Raw genomic sequence first — 12,829 nt, forward strand, 5'->3', positions numbered from 1 at the left:
CATCTCCCAGTTTTGGTTCGGGAGGCAGATACCATCTCCACATTTAAGAGTAAGCTCAAAGATCTCCTCTTTGATAAAGCTTATAGTTAGAGCTGACTCAGGTTTGCCTTGGACCAGCCCTTAGTTACTCTGCTATAGGTTTAGACTGCCGGGGGACTTCCTATGACACACTGAGCTCCTCTCTCCTCCTCTCTCTCTCTCCATCTGTGTGCATAATGTTCCTATAATGCATGTTACTAACTTAGCTTCTTCCCTTGGAGTCCTTGTGCTTTGTCACCTCGCAGATCTCCTTGGATTGTGGTGGCACCTGGATCGTGGTTGCAGCTGCTGCCATGGTTCTAGGGCTGGGCGGTATATCAGTTTTAACTTATATTGTTATATTTTCAAACGAGATATTGATATTGATATATTGACAATACCGTTTATATCAATATCTATATAGTTTGATGTTTCGTTACATAGCCCATTTCTTCCAGTAAACCGTGCCTGTGTTTGCATCTCTCCTCTCACACTCTCCGCGCAACCCTGCCCTCACTCACACACACGCTCTGCTGCAACATGGAGGGAGACACATTGCCATATAGAGAGGCGAAGTCCCTCCCCTTCCGGTGGACCACCAGGGGACCTTATTTCGGAAAAAATATGAACGGTGGTGAACAGAGACAAATTATATTTTGACCCTGTTTCAATTGAGCCATGGTTACACATATGATGGTCATCAATTTTAAAAGATAATTTCAGTCAATCAAAAAAGCTTGTTTGTATAACTATAAGATCATCACCTGGCCCCGTGTCGAACTCCACCAATGTAAATATGTAATTAGAAAGACTACACACTTCATGGGTGACGTTTAGCTGAAGCTACAATGTTTCTGTGTTTCATACCAGGATGTAAAGTTACTCATATGAGTAACAGGTCTTGCTCATTCTTTCGCTTCTTGGCTGAAACAAACTTTGCTAGATTAAACACATCAGGTAAGATAACGTGACATGTGTTGTGTAACATAGCTAAGCTAGCTAGCAGCTAGCAAGCAAGCCGAGCATCAAGCCAGTGTTAATTTCGTTGACGAAGACTATGACGAAAAATATTCGTCAACGAACCTTTTTCACGGACGAAAACTAAATAAAAACTAAATAAAAAGTCAGATATGATGACGAAGACTGTGACGAAATATAACAGACACTTTAGTCAACAAGTAAAAATGAGACGAAAATGTTAGGGAGGGACGAATGGAGAAGAGATCCAATCAGAACCACTCTTTTTTGTGGGACAAGTTGGGAAGAAATCCAATCAGAGCGAATCTTTGAGGGTAGATTGATTTATGCGGAAGCAGCAGAGCCATTTTAAAAAGCCGTGGCATATGCATGCGCAACAGCTAAACAAACGCAGCAGCAGTTACACAGGAGGACGAGTTTGCAGAACTTTGCACAGTTTCGAGGACGTTTTCACAACAGTAAGGTTGTTTATATTATACGTAGTTGTGTTTAGTTGCACAGTCTTAGTTACACAGCTTTGGCTGATTTCAGTTGACTTCGCTCGTTAGCAACGCGCTAACGTTTTGCAGTGCACCCAGTCCGAGGGCAATGACATGTCTCATGAACAACAGAAATGTCAGAGCTAGGTCTAGGACGAACCGTTAAATCTGTGTCTGTATTGCATATTCAAACCGTAATACCATTCCATAACAGACTTCAAATGACCAAAAATTCTGGAGAAACATTTAGTCAACTAAATCCACTGTAGATTTAGTTGACTAAAATCTGCTAATATTTGGTCTACTAAAACTAGACTAAAACTAAAAGACTTAAGACTAGACTAAGACTAAAACTCTTATGATATTTAGTCGACTAAAACTAGACTAAGACTAAAAGATTTCAGATGACTAAAATAAGACTAAAACTAAATGGTGTGTTATTCAAAAGACTAAGACTAAATCAGAATTTGCTGTCAAAATTAACACTGCATCAAGCAAGGTGATGTAAATCGTGGGAGACGAGAGATGTAGTTCACTGAGCGGTTTCACACAAAACTAAGTGGTACTACGACAAACTGTTACTTTCTTAACTTGCAAAATATCTTTAAAATTGCCGAAGATAATATATGTAATTCATGGCTCAATTCAAACGGAATCAAAAAATACTTAGTCTCTCCCGATTCACTTCCATACATATTTTTTTCAAAATAAGGTCCCATGAGGTCCACCAGAAGGGGAGGCACTTTGCCTCTCTATTTGCCTATGGTTTTAATTGTTATTTGCACAGCTGTTTATTTTGTTGAGCATGAGAGGAAAACCTGTATTTGTACCAGTGTTTCCGCTGGTAACTTTCAGTTGTGGCGGCCGCAATGACGGAAAACACCAAAGAACAGTAGTTACTGGATGTAACTTTTCTGGATCACTGCACCTAGACGCATGGAATGGAATGGACCACCGGAGGAAAATAGGGGAGGGTCATGTCTTTTTATTCTTTATTGAGGGGAGGGTCACCCAACATTTTTTAGTCTAGGAGGGGGGGGTCACACAACTTTTGTATTCATGAAACAGCAAAATTTCAAAGCGGCTTGTTTGGTGCATATTTTTCCATGTAGCTCTCAGTCTCGGCCCCCGTTACCAGATGGGTCTGACCCATGAGTTTGCTGGGGGGCAGGGGGAGCACTGCTCCCCTGGTGGCTGAAACGGGTAATTGCATTGTTTAAAAAATGAGTGGAATAATTATGTTTGGCATGACCAGACATTTTATAAATATATTAAATAACACAAAACAACTAAATTGTGGTAGATAATACATCTGATTTCATATAGGCCTTTAGTAAAACAAAATATTACCTGGCTGACGATGGGAGCAGCAGGACGCAAAAAACGGAAATTACAGTTGCACTAGTCTGGACATCTTGCCGTGCCAACGTTGCAATAAAGGTTTCCTAAATGCCATGTATATACATTTGATGTCAGCTTACTAATTGATTGCGGGTTTTGTGTAGAGACTTTTATACGTTTATTCCACTTTGTTTAAACGGCGAAGTTCACCTCGTTCACCTGTTTGGAGCTGGCTGGTGAATGTGACGTGCGTAGGCCTTGCTGGATACACTGTATCATTTACCTTTTTGTGGCGCTACTGATCGCTGTGGATTACTTTTTTTTGTGTCATTGGATACAGATTTTCTTTTCTTAACGTGTCTTAACGTTTTATGGTGGGATTGCACTTCGTTTCTGCGTTTGGAGAAACAGACTCCAGACTGTAGGTCGAAGACTGATTGTTCACTGTTACATTTTAGTTGAATTTAAGTGTCGGGGCATTCCGCCACCGTCTGTCTATTGCGTTACAAGACAGCCGTGCCATGATTGGATTTCATAAGGGCGAATTGTTAAATTGTTACAATGTAATTTAAAATCTGCTTTAAAAATTACATATATGTTTTGGATAATGTTTTGGATAATGTTCAGCTTCAGCAGGTTTACCTATATAGCTCCTAATATACAATGACTAAGGAAGCCTAGTGACGAGTCCATAGCAACCAGTTTGTGTGTTGAATTAATTACCTAGTGTGCGTTGCTGAATGGTCTCAATGTTTTGTTGTTTTATTTCAGGCGAATACTAGTTAATTAGAGGAGTAACTTAGTATTTGAAGTAATGCAGAAAGTGTGCATTTAGTTTCCATGGTTACTGTGTTTCCACAACAATGTTAGGGAGTAAATCTGCTGAAATGGCCAGAACACCATAACAGAGGAGTGTGATGTATAAGATGAGAAGGCAGAGGTTAAATCATGTAAGTCATGGCTGTAAAAAAGGCAACTGCACATTTTTGCCAAGTGCTAACCAGTATAGAAGGCATCCATAAACTTATGGGGAGGGTCATGCCTCTTTTCACAATCATTTTGGAGGATCATAGAATATTTTTTACTGGCGAAGGGAAGGTCAGGTCTAATTTTGCTAAAGATCCCACAACTCCTCTGGTGGCACTTTATATAAATAACGAACAGTCCCTAATAGCAACTGAAGGAGCATTCTCCGAGATAGGTCTTTTTTGTTTAATGTAGGCTATTTTAGATAATTTTTCATTTACGTGTGTTGCAGCTGAAAATTTCCAGCACGGAAGGAAACCTTGTCATAGCATTTTATTTTAATCACAGTCCGTTTTAATTAAAGTGCTTGCGACACCTCACATGTGGCTTTGACTTACAACTGCACATTTAGCCCACGTTAAAGAAAATACCGAGCTATATATTGTGTATCGGCATTGAGCCAAAAACTACCAAGATATGAATTTTGGTCCATATCGCCCAGCCATATGTGGTTCTACTCACCGCCCACTGTATATTTATAATTGTTAGGTATTGTAGTTGCTGTGTATCCCTCCCCCCTATCTGATTTGTGAACTGATTAATTTTCACACAGAACGAGGACTGTAGATTGTATTCTCCATCACTTCCACTGAAATTGCTTTAAGAAGGAATCTCTTCGTGGAAAGTATTAACAGGAGAAACAAATACTAGGAATCGGCCGATACTGGTTTTTCAAGGCCGATACTGATTATTAGTAGATATGTATTTACAGTGAAAATCAAAATCTTGGAATGTTACAAACTCCAACACAAAACTTTGTTTAAATGCTTTAAGCAATTATTTAATACATTAGAAACTTTCAACAATACCCAGTAAAAGATAGTCAGATAGTGTTGTGGGCGGGACATTACAGTAAGTCAGACTCAGTGGTGATTGAAACCAAAGCAGAGGGACAGAAACAGAGCTGTAGCGGAGCCAAAGTAGAACACTTTTTAATTCATTAAATCGGTTAAATCGGTTATCAGGCAAATAAAGCGCCGATACAGATAATCTGCAAACTGCCAAAAAACGGCCTGATAATCTGCCAGGGCAGATAATCTATAGTCTATCCCGAAAACTGTTTCATTACATGTGGGCATGTCAGTAATGTTTTAAAACAAACTTGATCAGACCAGAAGAAAAAGTTAAAAAAAAGCAGAGACACATCACACAACCAGCCTGTTCTCATGAATGATTCATTCAAAAAGCTACGAAAAGTTAAGCACTGTAATTCGTAAGCATTCCACGTTTTTTTTTGTGTGCTGTATTCACTACATTGACGGACACTATATAAGAAGAAGTAGGGAGGAGGTCGGGGTGGATGGGTGGGCGTTCGCTTCCTGGGGAAAACTAAAGACTTTCACCCAGGAAATGTGTGTTCCTCAGGAGTGTTTTAATCCAAACCATAATCTTTTTCCTAATCTTAACTAGTCGTTTTGGTGTTTAATCTTAACTTTTGTCGTGGCAAAACGCTCATATTTTGTGGACTAAATTTAACCGTAATGTCGACCGGCAGCTCGCAGTGCTTTATACCAGGCTCAATGTCACACTACAGCTGATACAACGGAGGTCTGTATGTATGCTGCACCCATTAGCCAAATTAGATCACCTGTGTTGGCTTTATGTTTTTTTAGTCTTAAACAGTGTCGGGCAGTAACGCATTATTAAGTAATACAGCACTGTATTATTATTACTTTTCACAGAAAAGTAGTGGTGTAAAGACCCTGACACACCAACCCGATCATCGACCGTCAGACAGTTCGGCGAGGTCGGTTACTCGAGTCTGTTCGGTGTGTTCCTTGCCGTCGTCAGTCGTGTCGACGTGTCGGCATCCATTTTGGCCGATTCGACTTGTTGAATTGTCCAGTCGGACTCAATGACCAATCTGATCGGTGGAGTGCTAGCCCTTGACTAGTGAATCAATGCTTCTTCCACAAGAAATATCTTCTTATTACTAGCTATCGTATTTTCTTCCGTTCAGCGAGTAATGACAACAACGATCCTTCTTGACTACTATCAACACTCTCTGATTAAAACAATGACTGACAACAGCGTGCTCTGTGTTTACTAGGTCTAGAGAGATGTTCCGTCATATACGGTTTTAATTTTTTGGCCGACAATATAGATTAGCGCCGCCTGCTGTTATGGAAACGTATTACGTCTCGCGCACGTGCAGAACGTACGCTCAAGTCGGCGTCGCTTCGGTGTGTTCCGAGGCACTGTTTTGGGAGACGGGAGCCGACTGATCAGTCCGACTGCAATTTTCCTTTAATTAATGATATTACAGTAGCTAATGTTGAGGTTATGGACATTTCTGTTGACTGTATGTTTCTGTTGCTGGTTCCTGTTTTATTTGTATATCTTGCATATTTCTGTTCCCTGTTTGTATATTTCTGTTTCCTTATTTCCCTGTTCATTGTGTGTTCCTGTTTATCCTGTTTTGACTGTGTTCTGTGGATTGTATTTGTAGTTTCCTGTTTTATTTTGATAGTCTGTTTTCTGTCTTGTCTTGTCTAGTTTTGCTTCCTTTGTTTTCCAGCCTTGTCTGATTGTCCTGCCCCACCCTGATGTGTTTCACCTGTTGTATCACCTGTCCCTCATTTGTTCATTACCTCATGTACTTAACCTCTGTGTTCCCTTTGTCTCGTGTCAGATCGTTTTGTATCCGTTTGTGTCTGTTCGTGTCCTGAGGCCTGTACTACAAAGCGAGATTTGGCGTTAACAAGCTAACTTCAGGTTCAACCCAGGGTTTTCTGTACTACGAAGGTGGATCACTTGTGATCGGGTTCAATCGCCGTGGTAACTTATGCTGAACACCTAACCTGGTCGGGAGCAGGTTATGTTGGAGATTAGAGATCAACTGGTGTAAAAGCACTGTCTACTGACCAATCAATACTCGATTGATAACGGCGTCACCGTTCTTAGAAGATCTGGTGGAGCTCGGTGGGCGGAGAGAGAGAAGTGCGCTCATAAACGTTAAAACATTTAGAGACCGACAACCCCGTTAATATTCCCTGATGGATATCTTTATGAAAGATATATAGATTTGAAGCGGAGGGAGTTACATATAGCCTAGACTATTTGTTGGCTTCTTCAGCCGTGTGTTGCCAATACGCACATCGGTTAGAATTATGTTTTGATATTTTATTTTCTCTCACAGCTTACCACTGCTGGGGCTGCAACTGAAATAAAAGGCTAAAGCAACGACAGTTCATGGAAAGCAGAAGTGTAATTATATATGGTCAGATCTTGTGCCTGACTGATGGGGAAGTGACCAGTGTAAATGTAGGCTATTATAGTGGGTGTACTGTATATATTGGCCAGAATCTGCCTTTGGCGGAGGAGGGGGGCATATCATAGTGGGGGGGCCTGGGTGTCCTCCCCCAGGGAAGTTGTAAACATCAACGACTTCATTTCCTGCATTCCGATACACTTTTATGCACCAATTTACGGTAAAAAAAAAAATACCTTAGAAAAAAGCACAGATGACAATTCAAAATTTATCAAAAATATAATAGAAAGTATGTTACGTGTCATTGTTAACAGAATGCGATTCGTTTTTTGTCCTAAAAAAGATTCCACCGTTTTGGTCATCTTTTTTGACACTTTTGTCACTTTTTTCCAAAGTTATTATTATTATTATTATTATTATTATTATTATTATTATTATTATTATTATTATTATTAACTTCTGAAGAGCGTTGTACGGAATCATCCACGTTATTTTGTTTTCAAATTTGGTTGAAAGAAACCCAAATTTCTGATATAGAAACTTTTTGAAAATGGGTCAGATTTGACCCGAGGAGAACAGGAGGGTTAAAAAGTAACGTATTACACTTCCGAGTAGTCTACATTGACGACGGTATATATTATTATATGTTATCTAGACTTCTTCCTATTTATGTCAAACTGATTGCATGAACATAGGCTCTGGAATATTTTCAAATGTCTTTACTTATTCTTTACATAATATATGCTATTATTATAGCATATTGACGGAGGTTCCGCCGGATGTCCGTCACCTTCCGCTTTCTTTGTGTTGGCGTTCTAAACTCTGGTTTTCTCATGAACGGGTTCATATGATATCTTACTTTTGCACAACAATTCGTATAATATCCTATGAAATTAGGCAACTGCCGGCTGGTCACGTCACGATCGGTCACATGACAGTTAAGTTTAGCAGTCTTTACAGTTAAATTTAGCCGAGAAAAGGATACTGTGAGCCGGGTACCGGTCACTGTGAGGTAGTCTATATCCACGATGTTCCACTTCCAGGATTGCTCTGGTGCTGCCGGAAATTCTGCCGGATGTCCATTTCCTTCGCCTTTCTTTGTGTTGGATTTTAAACTCCGGTGGATTTATGAGGACTATAGTTAACTGCTCCTCAGATCTCTGCAGGGTAAATCCAGACAGCTATATATAGTTTGACTAGCCAGACCTTCATCCGCAGAGCTGTAGAGGAAGGTCTGGCAATGCAAGACTACTTCCTGAGTAACTTGCCAAACACTGGTCTTAAACAGTGAGTTTGTTCAATTAATGTATTTATTCATTTTTCAAATGATAAAATGATAGATAAACCACAGACATTTCTGTGCCAGCGGGGTGCTATGGCTATCCTAGGGGTAGCTACAGCAAGACCCTCCCTAGCGCCACCTATGTCCCAACATCTGGTCTGTTTCTATCAATGATCAGTGGGTTCTTTGAAAGAAGATCAGAAAAGACTATGCTGTGCACATCCATGTAGTTGCTGGTGCATGACAAGGAAGTGAATGATCCTTCCTCAGAAGGCCAAATTGTGGGCCTAAACGTTGTGTGCCTTATTTGCACTATTACAATATTTTTCCTGAGCGTTACGCTGCTGTGCGGACTTTACCTTCTATGAACATTCTTTGAAAGAAGAGCCACAACTCTGACACTCTCTGCTCCTCACTCTGAGTCCACCATGTAACACAGACACAATACAGGAGCTGACTGCATACACCTGAACACACCAGCTGAAAAACAAATGGACTAAGATTTTCTCTTATTGGCATACATATTCTAATTGTAAAAACATCTTGCAGTATCAGCATATGACTCTATATACAACCATATTACCCACCAGTCAGTGCACTCTGGTGGACAAACGATGCAATGGCAACACAGTTTTTAAATGACCTCCAACATAGCAACATTTCTTACCTATCAGCCAACACATACAGTTCTGAAACAGCCTTGTGCAATACGTTAATAACATCCAATAATAAGCCTAAATCTGAGGTAGGGCCTACTTTACTTACTTATTAGTTATGATATTTCCATTTTCTTCTGCTTTACTTCTACTTCACTACACTTCAGAGGGCAATATATGTACTTTTTTTAATTTCACATACATTTAATTGAAATTAAGTTACTTTGCAAATCATTTGACACACAAAATAAATGATTACTAAATAAAAATAATGAATTGTTATGAATTGAGTGTGTTCATAGTTCAAATCAGCCAGCTACAACATACTACAAAATACTGCTTACATGTTGATTCATCCGATAATAATAAGCCAATAATTTATGATAAAATACCAGTGAAATATTATTAACATCAGGCCAGAGCTCATTATTAATAAAACATGTTAAATCGGTTATGTCACGTCCTTGATATTGCTGTTTGAAACACATTTTAATAATTAGTGATAGCGTCCCTGCAGAGGCTCAATTAGTCAGACAGTGAAACCATTAAAATTCTCTGTGATAACCTCGGAGTAGTGAAGGCTGTTACAGTTTGATCTCTCCTCTCCTCTCTGATCCGTCAGTGCGCTTCAAACACGTTAAAGTTCCCGGTACAGCCGTGTTAACTTCACACCGCGAGGCTGGCGGATTCACACACGAATCCATCTAACAATCCAAAACAACATTTCCCGATTGTTGCATCCGGAACTGTGGTAATAAAATATAACACAGCGGCTGGATGTCCATACCAACAATAATAATGTTTGACGAAGGTTAATACTCACAGAGAGAAGCAGAGAGCTGCTGAACGATCCGAGAACTGACAGAGTGAGTCAGACTCTCTCTCTCTCTCTCTCTCTCTCTCTCTCTCTCTCTCTCTCTCTCTCTCTCTCTCTCTCTCTCTCTCTCTCTCTCTCTCTCTCCATCATACCTCTGACGTCTCCTGTTAGTGTATTAGCACTAGGGATGGATTGCACCAGCCCTGCTGTAGCAAACAACGTTTTGGATAATTGATCTGCCAATAATTCCTTAAACACACACATGGGCAAGGGTGTAACTTTGGTTTGAGAAGTGAGAGGGACACAAAACTAGATAGATAGATAGATAGATAGATAGATACTTTATTGATCCCCAAAGGGAAATTCAAGGTCCCAGTAGGTTAAAGACATCACACACAACATTCACATACATTACAAACAGGATGATAAAAAAGCAAATCCACATGAATAGCATGGACAATAAAATAAAAAATACTAAATAAAATAAAATAAAAAATCCACATGAATGTACTAAGGGATGTATAAGCATGAGGCGCTTGCAGTGACGGGGCAGGGACTGACCCTGTGATTCAGTATGAGAGTGTGCGTCATGGTGGTAGTGCAAATAGGTCCAATAGTGCAAGGATAAAGTCTAGAGACCAGCATTAAATATGGACAATATAAGAGAATAATGTAAACATAGTAATATAAAAAAATATAGCAGTGCAAGGATAAAGTTTAAAAAAACAGCATTAAATATGTAATAATATAAGCATTAAGCATTAAATATGGGCATTATTTAATGCCAGGGGTATGGGGTGTCCTCTGCCAAAAAAAATGTTTTCTATTTGAATCCCATTTCCTGCATTTCTATTTATATGGACTATGGTGATATAAAATCCAGAAAAAAATTGAAATAGGGGCCGATCACTGAGACCTATAGATAAAATAAATTTCAAACGAATTTGAAAGTGGCGGGGACACAAATGGGGTTTTGAAAAGTGAGGAAGACATGTCCCCCCTGTCCCCAGGGGAAATGACGCCCTGGCACATGGGTATGTGAGTATTAAGTATTTTGTTTTTCTAATTTGCTTTGATTAACTTCAGTATATTTAAATATAACTAACTAACTGGGGTTAGTTCTCCACTGAAACTAAGAACTGAAAATACTAGTGGCACACATAGCTTAATCTTAAAGTGGCCATATTATGCTCATTTTCAGGTTCATAATTGTAATTTGAGATTGTATCAGAATAGGTTTACATGGTTTAATTTTCAAAAAACACCATATTCTTGTTGTACTGCACATTGCTGCAGCTCCTCTTTTCACCCTGTGTCAGGTCTCTGTTTTAGCTACAGAGTGAGACCTCTCACTGCTGTAACATCTTTGTTGTCAGTCGCACATGCGCAGTAGCTAGGTAAGGATTACATGAGCTAGCTAGCTGTTTCTCCAACTTCGGCCTGTACAAGGCTGGATTAGCCGGGAGACTTCTTCTAAACGAGGGCGCACTTCCAACTTTGCGTGGAATACCTACAGAAAAGGGACATGTAAGTAGTTCTATACAATTTATTTTGTAGATTAGGGTGAATTTGTGTGTGCTATAGCAGTGTTTTGCTATTGAGAACGAGCTAGCATGCTAGCGCTAGCATGCTAACGGTTAGCCCCCTAGGCCTCTCGTCTCGGCTAGTTACGTAGAAAGCCGTGCAGATTTTGACCAGCTCACTCGGAGACTGAAGGCAGGACACATTCAGAAACCGTATCTCACTCAAAACAGCATGGATGTTTTTTTTTTCAAAGTTTGTATGCGTGTGGAAGCACCAGAGACACAAAATAACACCCCAAATCCCAGAAAAAGTGATTTTTTTCATAATATGGGCACTTAGGACTGTAGAAAAATGATTGTGGTGGGGAATAAAAGTGAGGCATTTTTAACATTTTCTTTGGACTCTCTTCTTGACTAAGGGACAAAGTAATATAACACTATTCATTAGTACAATTTATTCTGCCATCAATAACTTACAGACAGTGCAGAAAGAACTTAAGATGGAGAACTCTAATCTAAACCGTAGTAGGCTATGTTAATACTGTATGGCAAAGATTTAAAAAAAAATCTCTTTTTTTTTAACCATATATTCTGTCTATTCTTTCTTTTTTTTTGCCTTTTTTAGCTGTCACATTCACTTTATATTACACAATTTACTTTAGGAAGGCAGCTGTCGAATAGCGGCAAAGTGGGAAAGTTACATTCTAACGTTAAATCACTAAAGACCCCCCCCCTCACTCTGCCAAAAAATAATTTGACTACCCTCCCTTTGGCAAAAAGAAGAAAACAAAAAAAACATACATATTTTTGTACAGTCCCTAATCATCGTCATTATCAGACACTAGAGTTGTGAGGCTCTGAATAATATATATGTGGCAAGGCTGTCGCTGGGATTTAGAAATTCAATTTATTGACATTATATTTATTTGATTTGTACAACTGTATCTCTCTATCAAGGTCTATATGCAGATTTTAAAGAATTCTCCACATTGCCAGGAATATGAAGTCATATTTAATTTAACTTAACTGAATAGTTTTGCCTTAAAACAGTCACTTCAAAGGTATTGACTCAACCTTGACACAGCCCTAATTATCAAACACCCATGTGAAATATGTGTAATTGTTGAGAGTGAAAACCCTTAAATTCACATGGACAGTACAGAGAGCATGACCTCTCCAACCTCAGTGTAGCTAATACTATAGTTCAGTGGTTTTCAAAGTGTGGTCCGGGGACCACCAGGGGTCCTTAAAAGCTCCCATATTGTAAAAAGTAAAATTTGTCTTGTCTTTTTTTATTAGAAAGCAGGTGTATATAAATAATGTGAAAGTATCATTATGCTCTATCCACACAGAAATGCACACAGCCCGTTCTTAGAAAACAATGCCTTTAAACGAGCCGTCAGGACTTCTGTAAGGTTGTGATGTGACTATATAGGTAGAAAATGCCACTACAGTGCCGTTACAGTCATTCCTCGGCTGCAATGACGGTGCAGAGACT

The sequence above is a fragment of the Sander lucioperca genome, chromosome 14 (assembly GCF_008315115.2).
Source record: "Sander lucioperca isolate FBNREF2018 chromosome 14, SLUC_FBN_1.2, whole genome shotgun sequence".
Classification (NCBI taxonomy): Eukaryota; Metazoa; Chordata; class Actinopteri; order Perciformes; family Percidae; genus Sander; species Sander lucioperca.